The following is a 21,034-nucleotide window of genomic DNA, read 5'->3' on the forward strand; positions in this document are numbered from 1 at the left end:
AAGAAAGAAAGAAAGAAAGAAAGAAAGAAAGAAAGAAAGAAAGAAAAGCTCCACAGATAGTCACGGGAGCTTTCTTTTCCTGGCATGTGTTCTTCCGCTCCCTGAGGGAACGCCAGGCAGGAGAAAAAGGACTGAACTGGAAGCCTGGGTCTTAGCCACTACCTGATAGCGAACAAGTCATTTAATCTTTTAAATCCCCTCCCCCCGGCAGTGTCCCCATTTGTAGAATAAGGAGGTTGTGGCCTCCACACCCAGTATTTTGGGTCTACCATGTGCCAGGTGAAGATTTTCCCACCTTTTCTTTTAATCCTCACAAGCACCGCGGTGGATATAACTGACCCCAATTGACTCATTCAGTTCGGAGTGTTTAAGTAGCATGTCCAAGGTCACACAGCGTTAGTGGCGGGGGCCATGCCGCAATGGAGTGTGAGGCTGACTGTCGCAGCTCCCAGCATGATAGGGCATAACTTCCCCCCAACTGGGCTCCCAGGTTCCATCCCTCAAGTGCCTGCCTGCCCCTCCCGCCTCCTCCCTACACTCCCGGGCAACCGCACCCCTTCCGCCACCCAGCGCGCACAGCCGCTCGGGAAGGGCTTTCGGTCCGTCTCGGGAAAATTTTCACGCCGCTCTACGCGAGCCCGCCCCGCCCACAGCTCCTCCTCACTGGATTGGTCGAATTCCCGGAGACGGACGAGGAGGCCTAGACGACCTACCACACCCGGACGCCCTCCTAGCGCTCTGGGCGCACGCGCTCCAAGCGTGCGTGCGTGCTTGCGTGCGTGTGGGTGAGCACGTGAGGCCCCGGAACGTGCACAAGGGGCGGGGGCAGGAAATGGGAGGCGAGGGGCGGGGCTGCCGTTGCCATGACAGTGACGTCAGGCGTCGAGGAGCGAACCCGGCCCTTTCCCCACGCGCGCGCGCTCGCGCCCGCGCGCGCTCACACACACACACACACACACACTCACAGAGACCAGCACACGCGCGCGCGCTGGCGCTTTCCCTCCGACACACTGGAGGGAAAGGTCAAACTAAAGGCGAGGGAGTGGGGCGGCCGCAGGAGCCGCCGCGCGCCATGACGGACGCGGCCGAGTCTGCTTTCTCTCCGCCGCCGCCAGCGAGCCGCCGCTCCCGTCGCGCCCCCCCACCCCGTGTCCGTCCTCGCCGCGCCCCCTCCCCCGGCGCTGCGGGCGCGCGTCGGGCCTGGGGCGCGCGCCGGGCGGGTGTGGGTGCGGGTGCGGGTGCGGGCGAGGGCGCGGGCGCGGGCGTCGGAGGGAGGGTGGGGGCCCGGCGGGCTGACGGGCGGCCTCCCCGCGCGACCCCCGACCTCCGTGGCCGAGCCCGCCAGGTGAGTGCGGCGGGCGGGGGGCGGATGTCAGACGAGGACGGGGCGCCGGGCTGAGCCCTTCCGGGGGCGCTGACAGGCGCTCGGGCCCCGGCCTCTGGGGGGCGTCGCGGGCTCAGCCCGGCGCGGGGCCTCTGGGGATCGGCCGCGGGGTGGTGGGGCTCGGGGCGTGGGGAGTGCCGCCCCCCGGGCAGCCGTGGGCAGGGCGGCCCCTCCGCGGGGCTCGGGGGCGCGGGGCCGGGGCGAGGCGCCGGGCCAGGTGCGCGCGGGGCCCCGCGGGAAGTGTTTGCGGGGCACTTGGGGGGAAAGTCTGCCCTTGGGACGAGGCGCCCCGCTTCTTCCCCAGCCAGCGACAGCGGCGGATTTCAACAAAACTCGGGGGAAGAGGGGAGCCCAGGGTGGGAGGGAGAGGGACGGAGAGGATCGGCCTGGGTGGGAACCGGAGCTGAAAGACTCCGACCGTGGGTAGCACCGGGGCATGATGTGTGGACGTTGCCATGCCAATGTTTGATGTTTGTGGCTTGCGGTTATTTTAGGACTAAAGGATAAAAAAGTTACTTGGGAGAGAGGGAACTGCTCGAATGGTCCTAAGTCCTTTACCTGCTTATGCAGGAATTGGGTTAATTTTCACACACACACACACACACACACACACACACCTAACTGAATCTGTGCCCAGTGGGACTTTAAAAATAATAAGTACAAACTCGAAAGCCCCGAAACAAGGTAATGTTTGTCTGATGAGTTTCAGGTGTCAGGCGCCGTGTTCCGTGGGAGAAAAAGAGGAGGACACGGAAGGACTTGGATATGCTGTAGCAGTCGCCTCTTTGTAATAAGCTTTGGAGCCCGTCAAAGTGGAGTGTAGTTACAACAACCCGGGTTGAAGTAATCGCATTGACCCAGTGCCACCCACCAATCTGAAGCTCCCTGGAGGTATTGGAAGACTGCGCCCAGCCCAGAACTCGGCTGCTTGTGAAAAAACAGTGCTTCTACTGATTTTTTTCCTTTGGTTTTCCACTATTATAATGCGTTCTTCCTACTTACCAAACATTAGAATGAGATATTTATAGTTGAACTGCTCTCCTGTGAGTCACTTTTAAATGACCATGCACTAGCTCTGACATGTCTTTTTTTCGTATTTGAAAGTTAATTTGGAAATTTCAGATATAGTCGTTTACATGTAATAAGCTTGTTTTGAGTCTGGCCTAAACAGATAATACCAAGTGGGTAATGTGTTGAAAATTTAAATCTCGCCCAAGAAAATACCTGGTTTATGAAAGGTGCAGGATTGTGACAGCTGAGGAAATGTCTGGAGTCCTTGGTGCAGGATACGAGAACAGCCAAGACACCCTTTCTGGTGAATTTAATGGTAATTGGTCAGCTAGGCATATACATACTTGTTCCTTAACTAAGCCTTTCTGATGCCTGGGTGCTTCTTTTGATTAATGATCTTTGGTTATTTATCCTTTTCAAAAAGTTCTGACAACAGAGAACTCTCATTTTGAAATTGAGTCATCGTGGCACGTAGCCAGGATGCCAAAGGCTCTCAGTACACGATGTAAGGGAGGCGATTCAGTTGGAGGTCTTGTTGATTCCTTCTGTGGAGTTTTTGTGCCTGGTTTTGTGCTGCGATGCCTGTTTACCTCTTGTTCCTATTGGCTGTTGCTGACGTATGCCAATGTTCAATCCTGTGATGGGGTGCTGGAACTTGACAACCTAAAACATCATTTCCTGTGATATGTAAATAAATTCTTTCTTGTTTCTTCCTTCCTTCTCTCTTTTTAAAGGGAACCATAGAATTGGGCAGATCAGCACTTCCCCAGCGTGTCCCCTCCTGCAGGTCCCGTTGACCTTGCTGGCAGTCGTAGAGGTCAGTGTTCATGGAGATAAACAGTTCTGGGTGTTCTAGGCGATAAAGACACATGGGAAAGTGATCCGAGATACAAAGATCTTGATATTTTTGCAAATACTTCATTGACCTTTTTTGGGGAATATGTTTACATTTCTGTTTTGCATTAAAAAGAAATCACTTAATTTCTTTTTTAAACTTTTGTAGTGTTGTGTATTCTACCACATGACCAGCTGGGTTTTTTGGGCGAGGTTTTTAGAACTTGGGAGATAGGCAGAAGGGCAGTAATGCTGGGCTGAAGTTGGCCCATGGAAGCAGCTGTGCTCACTTGAGGAAATTTGATATTTACAAGTATAAGATTACCCAACAAATTAAACAGTGATTGGTTACAGTACTATATGAGAATTATGTATTCCAGAAAAGGGCTTACTAAAAGGGGTCTTCAAGTAATTAATGCTTTTTTTAATGTTACTTATAAAAATGATTTGATTTGCCCTTCCCAGATAGCTCAGCTGGTTAGAGCGTCATATAGAAGCACAGAGGTCGCCGGTTCCTCCCCGGTCAGGGCACATGCAACAACAGATGGATGTTCCTGTTGAGTGCTCTTCCTCCCCCCTCAAATCAATAAATGAAAATTTTTAAAAAGTAAAATAAGTAAAATGTTTTTTGATTGATGAAAAATCGGTTGACATATAATAATTTAGAAACAGGTTTTTGGCGTAATATAAGATTTATCAGTATGTTCCTTGAATTGTCTCTTTCCCAAAAAATGTTTGGGGGCAAAATTAATACTTATGGCCTTCTTAAGTTCAAAGTTATGCTACTTATGTGCTCTCTATTATTGTTTTAACTGAATGGGAAAATTATCATCTGATTGATGCTTTACCGTGTAAGGAGTATATTGAAACCTAATTAAAATACCAGAATTTTATGGTCAGGTTCATCTGGAGCCCCGTCCAAGGTGGTTTAGTTCCCGAGGTATCAAAAGCACCTTGTTACAACCTGCTCTCACTAGGACGATGGTCCTGCCGCCCTGGAGGCCCAGTGGTTATACCCAGACGACAGCAAACTCAGAATAAATAGATTTGGTCTAAAGTCCAAATGTAGGAAAACCAGGACCTTGACTTTCTCTCTAGGTGCCGATTATTCTCCTGAACTAAAAGGCTTGGTGTCCTTCAGGTGCAGTTCTCTGGGTCACTTGTGAAAAATTCTACTTTGATAAAAGAACAACTTACATACTCTAAACTTTCAAGGGAGCTTTTTTCTTTTTGTTAGAGCACTTGGGTTTATTTGGAATCACAAGAGATAACAATGAAATACTGGAATTGTCATTCTGGAATCATTTTGCTTTGGTGATGTAAAAGGGAAAACAGTATGAGTTAATGAGTAGAGCTTGCTTATTTATGTGTTAGCTCAAGCTTTGTTGGGCTAAGTCAGAAGGAGAGGAGCCAGACACAAACTTTGTTAAGGATAATTAATCAAGTTCACTTTGTTTCATACTGTTCATGCCTGGCTTCCTTAGAGTGACATTGCTGGTTCCCCCTTTTAGAGACATCTTATTTTTAGAGAAGGGAATTACAGGATAGGAACTAAGCATGCAGGTATATTAGTGTTCAGATATCTTTTGAGAGTGTTAATAGTTGTTTTATACGTTAGACATAAAAAATGAAATTATTTGCATGCTGACTATGGGATCAGGGCCCAACTTTAGGATAATTGAATATTATAAAAATGTAGGGAACAGATTGAAGGATGCTGCTGATGTTTTAGTGCAGGCTCTTAAGTTCCTCTGTTGAATAATTGAGTAAAAATGAAGATTAAAGATGTGATATTAAGAGAAGTATTTAATTTTTAACTCCAAGAAGCTATCTCAAAGGATTGCTAATGTTAGAGCATGGTGAGGTAAATAAGTTTGTTACTTGGTTTATCATTAATGAGGGTATGTAATTTAAAAAATTTTTCAAGCACATGCATAAAAAAAGGTAAGTAGACTTCATTTAGAAAATACATGTGCGAAGATCCGAGAAAAGAGGTAATGATTGGAAATTTTAATTGGAATTTAAGACTGATTTATGGTCTCAATTTCATTATTTAACCCACTGTCACATTTTAAATGTCACTTAATTTTTCCATTCTCAGTTTTCTTTTCTATAAATGCAATCAGTAGTGCACATACTTTGTGTAAATTGAGTTTTGAAAATATGTTTGCAAGGCTTCTTAAGCATAAACTATTACTTAATACTAACATATATAAGTCCACCAAGTCAAATTTAAAAATATTTAGACCTTATAATCTGCAGAAATTTGGAGAAAAGTTTTAAAAATAAGAAAAGCTGAGTTCAGAATTTTGATCACAGAATTTTCCTCATTCTTCTGAAAGGATTTTCTTTCTTTATTACATGTTTATATTTCCTATACTCCAGTCATGCTAGCATTTAGTGTTGGTCAGCTTGTCTATTCTATAGTATCAGTAGAAAATTCAGAATTATAAAAACCGTTCTGTTTTTTTTCCATCTGTTCCATCTGGGAGATTGTTTGGATTTCAGTTATTGGAAGTGGTTTAATCAGAAGTAATTCTCAATAGAAAGGTTATTACAATTTTCACAAACTAGAAGAACATATAAATTTATCTTAAGACAATTTATGAACATTTTTTGTATTACTATGTGAAGAAACATTCGTATGATTTAAAATTTCTATTAGCATTTGTTTTAAGTGAACTTTATTTGATATATTAAGATTAACGTAGTAATTGTTCAGTCTCGTTTAAAAATATCTATTTGTCTGAGGAATTTTGTTTAACTTGCCCTTAAATGGGCAAGAGATAGAAATTTTGCTCTAAAACCTCCTAATTGGATATATAGTTAAATGTATATAGTTAACTATTTGATACTGTGTATTGTTTTGGTTGTTATTTTACATGAGGATCTTTTTATGTTTTTATAGGATTACTTTTAAGCATATATTTATAAAAAGAAGCTTTCCTTTACAAAAAAGTCATTGCTTTTTAATGATTATTTGATAGTCCTCAGACTTTTATATTGGAAAGAAGTAGAAATTAGTAATTTATTAAGCTATTTCCCCAAAATGTGCAACTTTAGTTGGAACATGTGATATAATTTCTTTTTCTGTAATTAGAGTTGTCTGTATCTCCCCCAAAGTTATAGTAGACTAATTGGCTATTTTTTGCAAACTCAGGAGTATAGAGTATGACCAGAAGTGATCCACTGAATGCTAAGTGATGGATTGAGTTTACAGTCTCAGATAGGACAGTATTTCCCTTACAATGACATTTATATTGTTTCTGTTTTAAGTACCATTCCTTAAACATGTCTGTTGGTGAATATATTGTACATGTTGGTTAAATGATATATTGAAGGATTAAATTTATATCCTCTGCTTCTCTCCTCTCTTCCTCCTTTTAATAATTGTAATAGTTGGCCTTCAGCCACATTCTGTAAGAGAACTTTTAACGCATGGTAGAGTAGCCCAGGGTGGTTGGGAGTTGGTTTTTTCTAAGTGTCTTATCTGATGGAGAAAAAACTAAGATTGTTCTATAACTCTTGATATGTGTTAAGCATTGTTTTTAAAATTTTTTATTTTTTTTTTTTACAGAGACAGAGGTGGGGGGGGATGATAGACTAGGACAGACAGACAGTAACGGAGAGATGAGAAGCATCAATAATCAGTTTTTCATTGCGCATTGCGACACCTTAGTTGTTCATTGATTGCTCTCATATGTGCCTTGACCACAGGTCTTCAGCAGACCGAGTAACCCCTTGCTCAAGCCAGTGACCTTCGGTCCAAGCTGGTGAGCTTTTACTCAAACTAGATGAGACCACGCTCAAGCTGGCGACCTCAGGGTCTTGAACTTGGGTCCTCTGCATCCCAGTCTGACACTCCATCCACTACTCCATCCACTGCACCACCACCTGGTCAGACAGAATTTTTTTTTAATTTAATCATTTTAGAGAGGGAGGTAGAGAGAGAGAGAGAGGGAGAGAGAGAGAGAGAAGGGAGGAGGAACAGGAAGCATCAACTCCCATATGTGTTTGACCAGGCAAGATGGGGTTTTGAACTGGGGACCTCAGCGTTCGAGGTTGACATTTTACCCACTGCGCCACCACAGGCAAGGCTAGAATTTGTTTTTAATTAATCTACTATTTATAAAGGAGATGACACTTTGAAAATTCGTGAGACTATTTAAGTGGCACATTCCCTGAAAATGTGAGTGTGAGGAGCACGGGAGATTGCTGGCAGAGAGGAGGATTGTAGGGAGTAGATTAGATTGTATAAAGTAAATATAATTGTTTATTATAAAACATTAAATCATTAAATCCCTTTCCTCTAGGACTGGAACCTTGCTTTTTTATTGGCACATCTCCCTGTGAAGAATCAAGAGCAGTAATTGTTAGGAAAGGTGTATGCATATCTTTAATCAGTTTTACGTGGTATTGCTGGGAACAGGTTAGATGGCTCTGAGAAAGATAAGCAGTTTCACACTGGTGATCATTTTCAGTGATCACATTTAGAACTACTGATTTTATAAGGTGGGAGAGCAGGTGATCAGTGGGGAAGGGTTTTCCCACTGTACAATCATTGTTAAGAAAATTCAAGTACATCATCAGTCTTGAAAAAAACTTCATCATACCAATTCAATAGTAATTTTATATTTTCCAACACTACCAGTTTTGAATATTCTGTGGCTATTATGTCTAACCATAAATTCTAACTTTTAGGTTAGAAAATATGATCACTTAAATTATAGTTTAACTCGAGTGTGAAAACTAATAATTAATCTTTATCTTCCTTTCTCTGTATTATAACTTTTTGTGGTTAATTTTGAAGGCCCAGTGCTATTTGCTTAGTTCTATTTATGCCTCGTTCTGTAATTGAAGAGAAACGAGAATGAATCCTTACACCTGAGAAGTTAGAATCATGTTGGGAGAGACAGGAAGTATATATATAAAACTCAATTGTGTAGATACAGTAATTTTTCTTTCTAAAGCAGTAGTTTTGAAACTGTTTTATAAAGGCTTCTGAAGGAAGTTGAACAGGTTTATTCCAATTTTCACCAATGCAGTTTTACTTTGATCAATTTTAAGCGTGGAAGTTTTCATAGGATTTGAGTACAGAGTTCTGTTGTTGAAAATAAAGAGAGAGATAGCCACTGTTGTTACCATATTTGATCTCATCACTGCCCTGCTTAAGTCCTTGCAGCGGATGGGTCTTTTTATTATGACTTCTAAGACTTTTCATCCTGCTCCAGCTTTGTTCTTCATTTATCAGCACTGTTTCCCTTGCTTTTCGTGTACACTCTGCATGCTGCTTCTATTGAAATTGCTTGATATGCCCTAAGAAGAAAACGTTACATGCCTTTGCACGTGGGACTACCATCACTCTGCCATGTTAGGCGGAACTGGGTTCCTTGGAACCTTTGTTGTAACTGCATAAAAGTACTTGTTTCATTGTCTTGTAACTTTGGCCTCTTGAGAGCAGAGACCCTCTATTTTATCTTTGTATGCATACTACTTGTTCATTAAGTATTCAGATGTCTGTTGAATAATCCCATTTAGAATTTGAGAAGTAGGAGAATTACTTTAATGCACATTCATGTGAATAAAACATCCCAGATCTAGCCGGTGCAAAGTATCATTAGTGAAATAGTGTGAAGCTATAATACTTATTATGCTAAGTATATAAAAGGCACCTGTGGTTACACTTAAGTGTAGTAAGGCGAACATATATTTTACATGAAAAATTAGATTTGATTATGTTAGATTAGATACTATTGATTTAAAAGAAGTGATGTATTGGATTCAATCATCTGATCTTAAAAGTTGGTTGAGAAAGCATTTTAATTATATACATATAGTCTTGACTGCCCATGAAACAATGTCTTCATATATGATTAAAGCTAACAGACTCAAAAAGACCTTCAAACGTCAAAGTATTGTAGTGATACCCACCCAAAAAGGTTAAAGAATGGGTCCTAGAACTGTCCCTTTCCTGCCTGTCCATAGCTGTGTGATCCTGTGCAAGTTACTTAACCATTCTGTGCCTCCTTTTTTTAATCTGTGCAATGAAGATATTGATAAAACAACTTTAAATGGCTGTGGTGAAGGGTGTACATGAGTTAATGTGTATTGAACACTTAAGAATGCCCAGCACATAGAAAATAGTACATGTTATTAATTTTGGTGGTTTCTTATTTAAACAAATGTTCATTGTGTATTATTTCCATCATTTAAAAATAATTGCTTTAATACATGAGTATATATGTAATTTAAAAGAAAATTAACATTTTTATTTGGTTATTATGTTTTCAAACTGGCAACTATTTTATCTCCTTCCTGACTCATTCGCCCACCTCCCAGGGGAATATAGATGTTTCTGTTAGAGGATTGACACGGGTGATTTGAAACTATGAAACTATGTTCTCCTGGTTCTGCGCAGAGCAGTGTGTTCCTGTGACCTGTGCAGTTCTTGGCGGTGCCACAAGAGAGGAGAGTGCGAGATAACAAGTGTAGGAATCCAGTGACAAGTCAAACAAGCCTAACTGGCACCAAAGAAGTCCTTGCGTTCATGCCCCTTCGTTAGAGGATAGGTGTTCCGCTTTTTCACTTTTTACATTTTCCTTTACTTTTTTGGTTTGGAAGAATAGATTTTTTTTAAATGTATGAATATATGTTCATTCCAGAAAGGCATATACAAATTTAATAAGTCAATGAGCTGTTTGTTTGTTTTGGGGGATTTTGTGTGTGTGTGTGTGTTTATGAAGTGAGAAGCGGGGAGACAAAGAGACAGACTCCCACATGTGCCTGACCGGGATCCACCCGGCATGCCCACCAGGGGGTGATGCTCTGTCCATCTGGGCAGTTGCTTGGTTGCAACCAGAGCCATTCTAGTGCCTGAGGCAGAGGCCATGGAGCCATCCTCAGCGCCGGGACCAACTTTGCTCCAATGGAGCTTTGGCTGCTGGAGGGGAAGAGAGGGATAGAGAGAAAGGAGAGGGGGAGGGGTGGAGAAGTAGATGGGCGCTTCTCCTGTGTGCCCTAGCCGGGAATCAAACCCGGGACTCCCATACGCTGGGCCGACACTCTACTGCTGAGCCAAGCATCCAGGGCCAAATCAATAAGCTGTTTCTAAGCTCACATTTTTTCTCTGCACCTGCAGTGAGGGCAATAAGTAGGTGTCTGTAATTTATGTCAGTACAAGGAAATCCTGTTATAAATATGCCCATTTAGGTTGCTGGGAAAAATTTAAGGGAAGAAGAAATTTGTATCCCAAGATATTTTGCAAAGAGTGGTTACAATAAGAAATAACACATAATACCCAGTGTGTCTTATAGCCTGCTTTGACTTTCTCTTGTGTAGCAGTTAAAATGTAATGGGAAGTTAGTGGATGACTTTAAGAAATATTTCATTAAAGGAAGGAATTTAAAAACTAATTGAGTGATCTGAAGATGAGGGGCTGGACTGTGAAGATAAGTCTGGTGTTTCTCTTTATCCCCTACTTAGCACCTGCTGGGGAGGCCGGAGTGTGCAGAGAATGCGTGTGGATTGGCAGCTGGGGTTGGGAGTCGAAAGTGTTGCATTTTCAATAGAGTAAGGAAGCAAAATAAGACATTAGCAAGGGGCCATTTTTAAATGCCAGTGGCATATGTGTAAGTAGTCTGCCATGGGAAATTTGAATACTCAGTCAAGTTGATCGATAACACTAGTGTTGTCTTGTAATTACAACAGTTGTTTAATATTAGCAGTATTATTGCTTGATTGCCGTGGTAGGAATTTTAAAATGTTTTTTGCACCTCGTTGGAAATTATAGAAGGTAGGTCATACGTGGAAAAACAACTTCCAGAATAACTACGGTTTAGACAAAGCCTATTTCCTCTGTACAAGCCCAGACCTTGTGTCCGTGTTCCATGTTATCTAGCTTGAGATTTCATTTCCCTTCGGCAGCATGCTCTTCTGTGTTTGGTAAACCAGGCAACTTCTTGTTTTACTTCTTACTTCAGTTCTTTGTTCCTTGTTGTTGTAATTATGTTTAATACTACTCAATCAGAAAAAAAAAATACTATTTGGACATTTTCAAATGCCTCACAAATTTTAGTTATAGAGGAGTAAAGTGAGTTAGATCTGTTCGACTTACCACCTGACTCAGTCTCCTCATAGCATCTCTACCGTGTTGTCACCTGCCCTTGTTGTAGAAGGTTACAGTTGTGAAGAATAACTTCTCTGAGCTAGGTCTGTTTCCCTAAACTGGCCCTTAGCGGTCTAGGGCTATGTATGTGAAACTTATTCTTACACACAGAATTCATAAAGTATTTGAGAATGGTGGTTAAATCCTCAAGTCTTTTTGCTACGCTAAGGGGAAAAGTCCTAACTCAAACCATATTCACATGACATGGTTTACAGACCGTTCTCCATCCACATCGCTAAACCCATGAGAAAGTCTGTCTGTCTGTATACATCTTAAAATATGGTGGCCAGAACTGAAGGGACCACTTGAGCTGTGGTCAGATGATCGCTGAATACAATGAAGCTCTTATCTGGGTACTGGATGTCCATTAAGGCAGCCTGAAATTTGCATTACTTTATTTTGGCAGCCACATTACCCTTTGATCATATTGAACTTGTGGTCAGCTAAAACCTCCTCCCTTTTTCATGTTAATTGCTTTAAGTCTAATCTTTCTTACTCTTTCCTTGCCAGCTGATGCTTTGAAAGTAGATGCAGGATATTATGTATTTCATTAATATATAAATTTAAATGAATTTATAAAGTTTTATCCCATTGGACTATCTATAGGTATGAGCTAACATTGTATAATATGGCACCGTTTTATGGGTATTTAACAAATATTTTTATTTAGTCTTTACCAGAATCACCCAAGAGTCAGAAGAGAAAAAGGACTTCTCACTAAGTCAGGGATCGGCAGACATGATACTTTGTCACAGGTTTTTGATTCCAGATCTCACATTCACTTTGCAAGCGTTTAGCTTGTCCTTTACTGTGTGGCCAGCACCCTGTGGCTGAGGCTTCCAGGGAGCAAGATAGGTTACAGTCCCTGCCCCCTGGTATTTATGGCATGGCATAGAAACAGTTACCCCCAGTTACTGAGCGCTTTCTGTTGGGAAAGCGAAGCCCTGTGGTAAATAATTGGTCAAAGTATTTGTTGTCTCTCCCTACCTGGGTCATCTCTGCAGGAGGGTTGCATTTCCCACTCTGTTGACATCAGGTTTGGACAGTTGGCTTTCCCTGACCAGTAAAGATGTTAGAGGAAGTGACATGTCCCATGTGTGAACAGTCATTTGGAATTTCATCGCATGGTTCTGCTGCTAGCTCTTTGCTTTCTCTCCTGGACCAGCACGCTTTGGCTGGGGCCAGTCCCCGGGTGATGGAGCACGCAGCCTGGGTCCCAGGATGACAGGGCCTAGGGAAGCCGGTCTGTGCTAGACATTCTACATGAGTGAGAAGTGCTTGTGTGATAGGCAGCGCGATTTTGGAGCCCATGGTCACCATAGCATACTGTAGCCCAAACAGTGTATGTATTCTGACAGCACGGAGGGTGCTCTGTGAAGATGAGTAAGACTGGTCCTCAAGGAGCTTGCAGTCTTGCTGGATCCATGACATTTCCACCAGTCACTGGTTATAGGTAGTTGGGGAAGAGGAGAGTCTATGTATGAAAAGGTCTTTGAATTTGAGGGTCTTTTGTGCCCTTTACCTTACTTACCTTTAGGTTGAATTGTTCATGTATTTTAAATCCCAGATCTGTGGTCCAGCTACTTACTGTCACAACTTATCTCTAGAATTTGGTAAGCATGTTTTCTATGTCCTTTGTAAAACCAATGTGTAACAGAATGGGCTTCTACAGAATAGTCATCAGAAACTTTCTTCATAAATCTAGGGAACCTACAAATCTGTCTAGTTGAATTATTTTGCCAAAATCTCTAGAAAAATAATATGTGAACCTAGGCTCTATGTGAATTTTGTCAGCATTCAAAATGCCCATTGCCACAGCTGTGTGTACACCTCACTCACACTGTGTGGGGTTTGTAGAGACAGGGTGGGACACTGCAAGGAATCCCTTTACCCTGACAGCTAAGGAACACATGGTCAGTATTTGTGGGAGCTCTTGAAACCTTTGAAATAATTACATGTAAATTGTTATGTGAATACACATTGTTTGGGGCCATGGCCCTCATCAGATTTTGAAAGGGAATCATGAGTCCTCTGGAAGGTCGTGACCCTGCTGTAGACTGAGACGGGAGGAACAGGGATCTAGAGAGCACACGTGTTTAGGGGTACGAGAAGCAGGGACCCAGAAAGACACCAAGAAGGAGCAGTAGAAAGGGTTGAGGACAGGAGCATATGTAATGTTACAAAAGCCCGTTCCATATTAATCGACTTTAGCACTGTTCTTGAATTCTGCATGGGTTCTGCATCCATTCGCATGGCCCTTCTTTCTTATTCCTTGGAAATTACCAAATTTGCAGATACATTCATTGTCTTAGAATATGACTTTTCTTGATCTATAAATACAAATTTTATTAATACCTTTAAAAAATAATTCCTTCTTTTTCTCCTTCCTATTTTGAGCCTCAATTTCTTTTTATCCCTTTAATTTTTATTCTTCCAAGATTAAAGGTCACTTTTCTTGTTTGAAAAAGCTGACTCAAGAATGGTGTGAAGCAGTTCTCTAGGTCATCTGTTGGCAGTTTGTCCCAAGTAAGGAGCAGGCCTTTATTCTTTCCGCTGAGATGATTTATAAATCTTAATTTTTTCCTCATCCCTTCTGACAATTGTCTATTTTTTTAAAAAACAACTGGATTTCAATATAATTATTACACAGTAAACTACACATATTGAAAATGTACAATTTGATAAGCTTTGACATATGTGTATACCCATAAAACCATCACCCCAGTCAAGACACTGAACATATAACTCCCAAAGCATTCTCCTCTGTTGGAGCCCCCGGCCCCGTCACTCCCAGGCCCTGCTGTTTGTTTTCTGATGTTAGCTGCTGTGGCGCAGGCACAGGACGCTTCTTTCACTGTGTGACGGTCTTCAGCTCTCTCCATTTTGTAGTGTGTATCAACAGTTTCATGTGGGAGGCTGTGTATGTGTGAGAGAGATGTATTTTAAGAAGTTGGCTCACACAATTGTAAGAGCTGGCAAGTCCACAATTCACATAGAACAGGCCAGCCGGCTGGGACCTCAGACAAGAGAGTTGGTGTGGCAGCCCCGAGTCCGAGGGTTGACCAGCAGGCTGGAAGCTTACGTAGCATTTCTGTTCCTGTCTTGATACAGAATTTCTTTTTTCCCAGGAAACCAGTTTTTCACTCTGAAAGCATTCAGCTGATTGGATGTGGCCCACTCACATTATGGTAATCTCCTTTACTTAAAGTCAACTGATTGTAGATGTTCGTTCCATCTACAAGTGCTTACACACAAACATCTAGATTGTTGTGTGACCAAATGTCTAGACACAAAACCTAGCCAGGTTGAGGCTTAAACGTAACCCTCCCAGCGCCTCAGCGGTTTTAGTCCAGTTTCTTGTTGCTGCTGCCCTAGTTTTATTTAACTGCAGCCTTCTCCCCTCTTCTTACACAGACACGGCCATCTTTTCAGTCCAGGTTAGCATCACCTATCTTTAGGCACGGCCTTCAAAAATATGAATTGAGATACTTTCTAAAGTCATTACGTCACCTCTTTTCTTGTTTATTGGAACCATCTGGCAGGCAGTTGCATTTTAAGGATCCAGTCGTTACCTCATTTGAGTCATCTTTTTATTTTTTTTCATCATAGGCGTATAACAATTGTTAAATATTTTAGAGGTTAAAAATGGAGGTGGATTTAGAGTCTAGAACCTGGGTAATTAGCAAAGTGGAGGTGCTCACACCTGAAAAGGAAATCTAGTGTGGGAATCAAGATACACATTCACGTCTTAGGCATCAGTGTACGTCGTTGTCTTGCTTTGCTCAGTCGTTGACCTCTGCGCCTCTGCTCTTCTGTGTTCACCGAGCCATCGTGAAGTTAAGTGAGAGAGATGAGCGTAGTCCTGCTCTGATAGAGCTTCTGTCCTGGCGGGCGTGACAGGAGAAGCAAACAGGGAGCAAGTAGAGGAACAAAGGAACTACATAATTTCAGGTCGTGATAAGAGCCCTGGGGAACATCAAAGGGAGATGGCGATAAGGAATTGCGGCCAGCTCCAGCTCGCTGCCCTCCGCAGGCCCCGCCCCCTCCGGGCCTGTAAGCCGCTGGTTGGGATAGAGGCCAAGCAGGGTCATGTCACCTAACAGATGGAAGTGCGCACTGTGCTGGCTGCACACGCCCTGTTCCTAAGGGCGCGACCTAAAGGTTTGCTTCTGTTGTCCAGGAGCGAGCTGGACCCCACTGAGGGGTTCTGAGAGCCCCGAGTTCTGGGTTGGTGACGGTTCCATGTGCAAATTCTTTGAGGTGACTCTCTTTGAGCCATTCCATAAGGCCGTCATACGGAATCCTGACACGCAGTAGATCACCAGGCCAGTTCCCCAGCACAGGGAGTTGCGAGGGTGACCCCTGCAGGCTGCGAGAGCAGTGGCCTTGGAGTGGGCCGCAGTTCCCCTGCGTGATTGGTCGTTCTCCATGCAGCTTGGGGGAGGCGAAGTACTCTCCGGCTCGCTGTTACCACTTATATCCGTCATGTTTGAAAATTTCTCACCTACTAAACAACTTAGGACAGTCAAAATAAATTACCCAGCTGGGAGCCACTTGACTGGATAGACCTCTTGGAGGAAGTGACATTTGAGTAGACCCTGGAAGGATCTGAAGAAACCAGGCATGTGAGGGTCTTTGTGATAAGCTGTCTGGCAGAGGGGATCTGGGGGTGCTGGTGGAGAATGGTGGAGAAGTCGGGGTGAGCCAGCTCGGGCAGCCACCTGCAGGCCACAGGGTGGAGATTGGACCGTGTTCTGAGTGCTGAGGGAAGCCATTGCAGAGTTTTAAGGAAGGAGATGGCATGATCAGTAGGTGGAAATGTGACCATGGACCTCTGCAAACACGAACCTAGTGCTGAGATATCGGCAGCCTACTTACACGACTTGGATTTTAGTTGTCCGACATACATTAGCATGAAATACATCTTCGTTTTTCAGGTGTATAAACCCAAGGCAGACTCTACCAGGGCCTACTCTGCATTATCTAAAGCAAATTCTGTTGTATGTCTTTTCAATTTTACTAAGACTTTTTTATACACTTATATGTATTTTTAAAAATAATGTTTTGTGGATGTTTTTTCTTATAGCTATGCACTTGTATGTTATACATGTGTATATATTTTCAAAAATAATGTTTTGTGGATTTTTTTCCTTATGTGGCAGTTGGCTGGTGTAGTAGTAAAGAACACAAATTTGGGTTCAGATATAAGTGCAATTATTTACCACAAACAGGCATTCATTAAGTAGTGACAAATCTTTATTATTAGAAGACAGTGCCATCATAGAATCTGAAATCATTGAGATGAATGGACTTTAAGGATTATTTAGTCTTAATTTCTAACTTTTATAAAAGAAGCAACTTAAATCCAAAGAGGTTAAATGATTCACATTATATAAAAATGAAAAGTAAAATAAAATAAGGTTTTTATTATCCTCTTAGTTGTAGGATGGTTCTTAGGGCAAAATATGGAACCGGGGAAGTACAGTGAGATCAGTTTTCTTTATATTTGCTGCCTTCTCTGTTGCTCATTCAGTCACACCTATGATATTTCACACTTGTCCCTGAACTAAGGGTAGTGGGATGAATCAGACAAGTAAACAGTTGCCGTGTAGCTTAACCCGCGATAAAGGCTAGCTCAGTGTGCTGTGGGAGCCTGTGGTGGGTGTGTCTGGTCAGGGCTCCCGTTCAGGCTGTTGACTACGGAGGTGGGTATGCTTGCATGGCCCCTTATTTCAGTGAAGTCTGCATCCTATTGCCTCAGCTACTGGACCTTTCCCGTGTTGTTTGCCTCCCAGCCATCGCCCTGGGCTAAACATAAGTGAATTTGAAGTCCCTCCCTACATTAGGCTCTACCTGCCTAGCCCCTGTCTGGCCAGTAAAACTTGTCTTGAGAGCCCTTTCTGTATGTTCCCCTGGCCAGTGGTAAGCCACTTTGATGTCAACGTTATCTTAAGTAGAATTGCCTTTAGAGTCATTTAAGAAAAGATACAGATTTTAATTTATGAAAAAATTTTAAAGAAAACTGAAAAGTGATGTTTTTTCTTTATTTTGACTCATTTGCCATATATACAAGATGGGGCAAAAGTAGATTTACAGTTGTGAGTACACAAAAGTTTATTGTATTATTATTTATTCTTGTATTACTATTTATTACTGTATTATTTTCTGTGCAAACAACTGTAAACCTACTTTTGCTTCACCCTATATATTTTGGGGTGACCATTCCTAAGAAAACTAACACATGAAGTTTATTGTTGATGAGCTAACATGTTCTGAATCCTAAAATAAAGTAACAAAAATACATTCAGAGTTCAGGTAGATAAAGCAGCACTGTTACAATTATGGAGAAATGTTAGTTTCTTTTTAAGTCATCCTCTTTCAAGAGCTTATCATTTTCTGTATAACCCAAACATCATCCCTTGGACAGGTATGCTTTATTCTTGCTCTTGAGTCTCTGTTTTAAAGTTCCATTAAAAAGCAAACACTATTAACTTTTGTGTCCCCTACACAAAGAAAGTTCTCTTTTCTTTTTTTTTTTTTTTTTTTTTTTGGTAAGACTCAATTCTATACACTTAAGCCTGCCTTACTTTGAAAAATAGTATCTTTTTCTACACAGAGTATCTTTGACACTGTATGTATATAAAATCAAACCCCGCAAAGACAGCATACCCTGTCTAGACTATTAAAGTTATCAATTCCTGATGACTGTATTATATTTGCACAGCGTCTTAGATGACAGCATGTTTTGATAATCTAATGTAATGAGTGATCAAGCAGTCTCCATCTCTTGGGTCACACGAGGATGAAGTGCCATCTCCCATGCCTGAGGAGGAAGGGACTAGAATCTGGGAAGTATTCTCTATGAAGGGTGAATAAGCTCTCCGTCGTGAATGATTCTAGCATGCATAGAAAACATCTTCAGCTGTACTAAATATAACACCGTCATCTCTCAGAAGGTCTCTGCAGTAATTACTCATCCTTCTCGGTTGACGTGGAGGCATGGAGTGCAGGTGAGAGCAGCTTGGGAGAGCCCGGCCACGGGGTTCAGAGCCCAGTCCAGCAGCTCCTATGTGGCACTCTTCATAACAGAAAAGAAGGTGAGACTAGTACCCACCTAACGGTTGTTGGAAGGACTAGATGAGGTAGTAGACATGACACACTTAGTAAGCACTAGATGGTGTTCATTGTTTCTGTTATTGATGTATATCTATAATACCTTTTATGTGGCTGATTTTAATGGTGAAATTTTCATAGAGAATTTGGCATTTGAACTGGGTCTTGAAGGATAAGCAGGACTCATAAAAATGAAATTGAAAATAGGAAAAGCTGTCCCTTGCCTGGTGGCTCAGTGGTAAAGTGTTGGTCCAGCATGTAGATGTCCCAGGTTCAATTCCTGGTCAGGGCACACAGGAGAGGAGACAATCTGCTTCTCCACCCCTGCACTTCCTCTTTTTCTCTCTCTCTTCTTCTCTCTTTCTCTTTCTCTCTCTCTCTCCCTCTCCTGCAGCCATGGCTTGATTGGTTTGAGTGCATTGGGCCAGGTGCTAAAAATAGCTCAGTTGGCATCATGGCCCCAGATGGGCAGAACATTGGCCCCCAGATGGGAGTTGGGTGGTGGATCCCGGTTGGTCAGAGCATATGTGGGAGTCTCTCTCTTTCTCCCCTCCTTTCATTTGGAAAAGAAGAAGAAAAAAGAAAATAAGAAAAGCTATGTGAACAAAGTTGCAAAGAAGAGGTAAAGAATCTTCTTCCTGCCTGACCTGTGGTGGCGCAGTGGATAAAGCCTCGATCTGGAACGCTGAGGTTGCTGGTTCGAAACCCTGCACTTGTCTGGTCAAGGCACATGTGGGACTTGATGCTTCCTGCTCCTCCTCCCCATTCTCTCTCTCTCTCTCCTCTCTAAAATGAATAAATAAAAAGAAAAAAGAATGTTAAAAAAAAAAAGGAATCTGCTTCCCTCCTTTTCTCCTGCCATTTGTTATATGCTGTCTGTGTGCCCGGATACTGAGCTCAGCATTGGGTGGCAGTATATTATCTTAATCCTCACAGTAGCCCTTCGAGATGAGTATTTTAAAGTCTCAGGCTGCAGAAGGAGCCACAGAAAAATAAAAGTCACTTTTCAAAGTCATGAAGTTAAGTATTGGCCTAGTTCTGTCTGACTGTAAAAGTGAAGGTTATTACCAATATTGCCTTCAAAAAAGTTGACTATCAAAAAATGATTCCAAAGTATATTTCAAAGGGTGATTTCTTTGTGATTGGAGTTGTGAACACGAATAGAATTACGGCATTCAGGATGCGTGTGGTCACTTTGTCCCAGTGGAGACTCTGGACACTATTCCAGTCATTTCAAAGGCTGAAGAGAAACATGCACACCAGTGCCTGTTGACCGTCGTTGTTGCCCCTGGCATTCTCTAGCCTTATGCCGTATGGACAGACTTGTTTTTCCTGCACAGAGGACAGTATTTTGGTTGTCGAAGTCTTTTATTATTTTTCAATGGGAATCGCCCTCATTTCCCAGTGGCGTGCCCCGCGGTGCCCTGCGCACGGGTGGTGCGCACATCCCGGGCAGCGTGCCCCTCCGTGCCCTGCGCACGGGTGGTGCGCGCCTTATCTGGCGGCGTGCTCCTCAGTGCCCTGCGCACAGGTGGTGCGCGCCTTTCCCCGCGGCGTGTCCCGCGGTGCCCTGCGCACAGGGGATGCGCGCCTTTCCCGGCGGCGTGCCCCGCGGTGCACTGCGCACGGGTGGTGCGCGCGCCTTTCCCGGCGGCGTGCCCCGCGGTGCCCTGTGCGCGGGTGGTGCGTGCCTTTCCCCGCGGCGTGCCCCTCAGTGCCCTGCGCACGGGTGGTGCGTGCCTTTCCCCGCGGCGTGCCCCGCGGTGCCCTGCGCACGTGTGGTGCGCGCCTTTCCCAGCGGTGTGTCCCGCGGTTCCCTGCGCACGTGTGGTGCGCGCCTTTCCCAGCGGCGTGCCCCGCGGTGCCCTGCGCACGTGTGGTGTGCGCCTTTCCCCGCGGCGTGCCCCGCGGTGCCCTGCGCACGGGTGGTGCGCGCGCCTTTCCCGGCGGCGTGCCCCGCGGTGCCCTGCGCACGGGTGGTGCGCGCGCCTTTCCCGGCGGCGTGCCCCGCGGTGCCCTGTGCGCGGGTGGTGCGTGCCTTTCCCCGCGGCGTGCCCCTCAGTGCCCTGCGCACGGGTGGTGCGTGCCTTTCCCCGCGGCGTGCCCCGCGGTGCCCTGCGCACGTGTGGTGCGCGCCTTTCCCAGCGGTGTGTCCCGCGGTTCCCTGCGCACGTGTGGTGCGCGCCTTTCCCAGCGGCGTGCCCCGCGGTGCCCTGCGCACGGGTGGTGCGCGCATTCCCAGCGGCGTGCCCCTCTGTGCCCTGTGCACGGGTGGTGCGTGCCTTTCCCGGCGGCGTGCCCTTCGGTGCCCTGCGCACGAGTGGTGCGTGCCTTTCCCCGCGGCGTGCCCCATGGTGCCCTGCGCACGTGTGGTGCACGCCTTTCCCGGCGGCGTGCCCCTCGGTGCCCTGCGCACGGGTGGTGCGCGCCTTTCCCGGTGGCGTGCCCCTCGGTGCCCTGCGCATGGGTGGTGCGCGCATTTCCCGGCGGCGTGCCCCGCAGTGCCCTGCCCGCGTGTGGTGCGGCAG

At 44.2% G+C, this 21,034-nt stretch overlaps 1 long non-coding RNA gene across 5 annotated transcripts in view; it reads left to right on the plus strand.

The window, feature by feature from the left end:
- The first annotated feature begins 961 nt into the window (after positions 1 to 961).
- Positions 962 to 21,034, plus strand: part of LOC136329449 (uncharacterized) — a 31,613-nt gene continuing 11,540 nt past the window's right edge. For 2 of the 5 annotated variants that reach the window (XR_010730197.1, XR_010730196.1), the window contains exons 1-3: positions 962 to 1,345; positions 2,094 to 3,012; positions 3,130 to 3,212. This is a non-coding gene — a long non-coding RNA (uncharacterized lncRNA). Of the gene's footprint in view, positions 1,346 to 2,093; positions 3,013 to 3,129; positions 3,213 to 3,694; positions 3,846 to 18,346; positions 18,500 to 19,088; positions 19,799 to 21,034 lie in introns of those variants that run through there. The other 3 variants (XR_010730198.1, XR_010730194.1, XR_010730195.1) reach the window with 3 other exon arrangements.

The sequence above is a fragment of the Saccopteryx bilineata genome, chromosome 3 (genome assembly GCF_036850765.1).
Source record: "Saccopteryx bilineata isolate mSacBil1 chromosome 3, mSacBil1_pri_phased_curated, whole genome shotgun sequence".
NCBI classification, from domain to species: Eukaryota; Metazoa; Chordata; class Mammalia; order Chiroptera; family Emballonuridae; genus Saccopteryx; species Saccopteryx bilineata.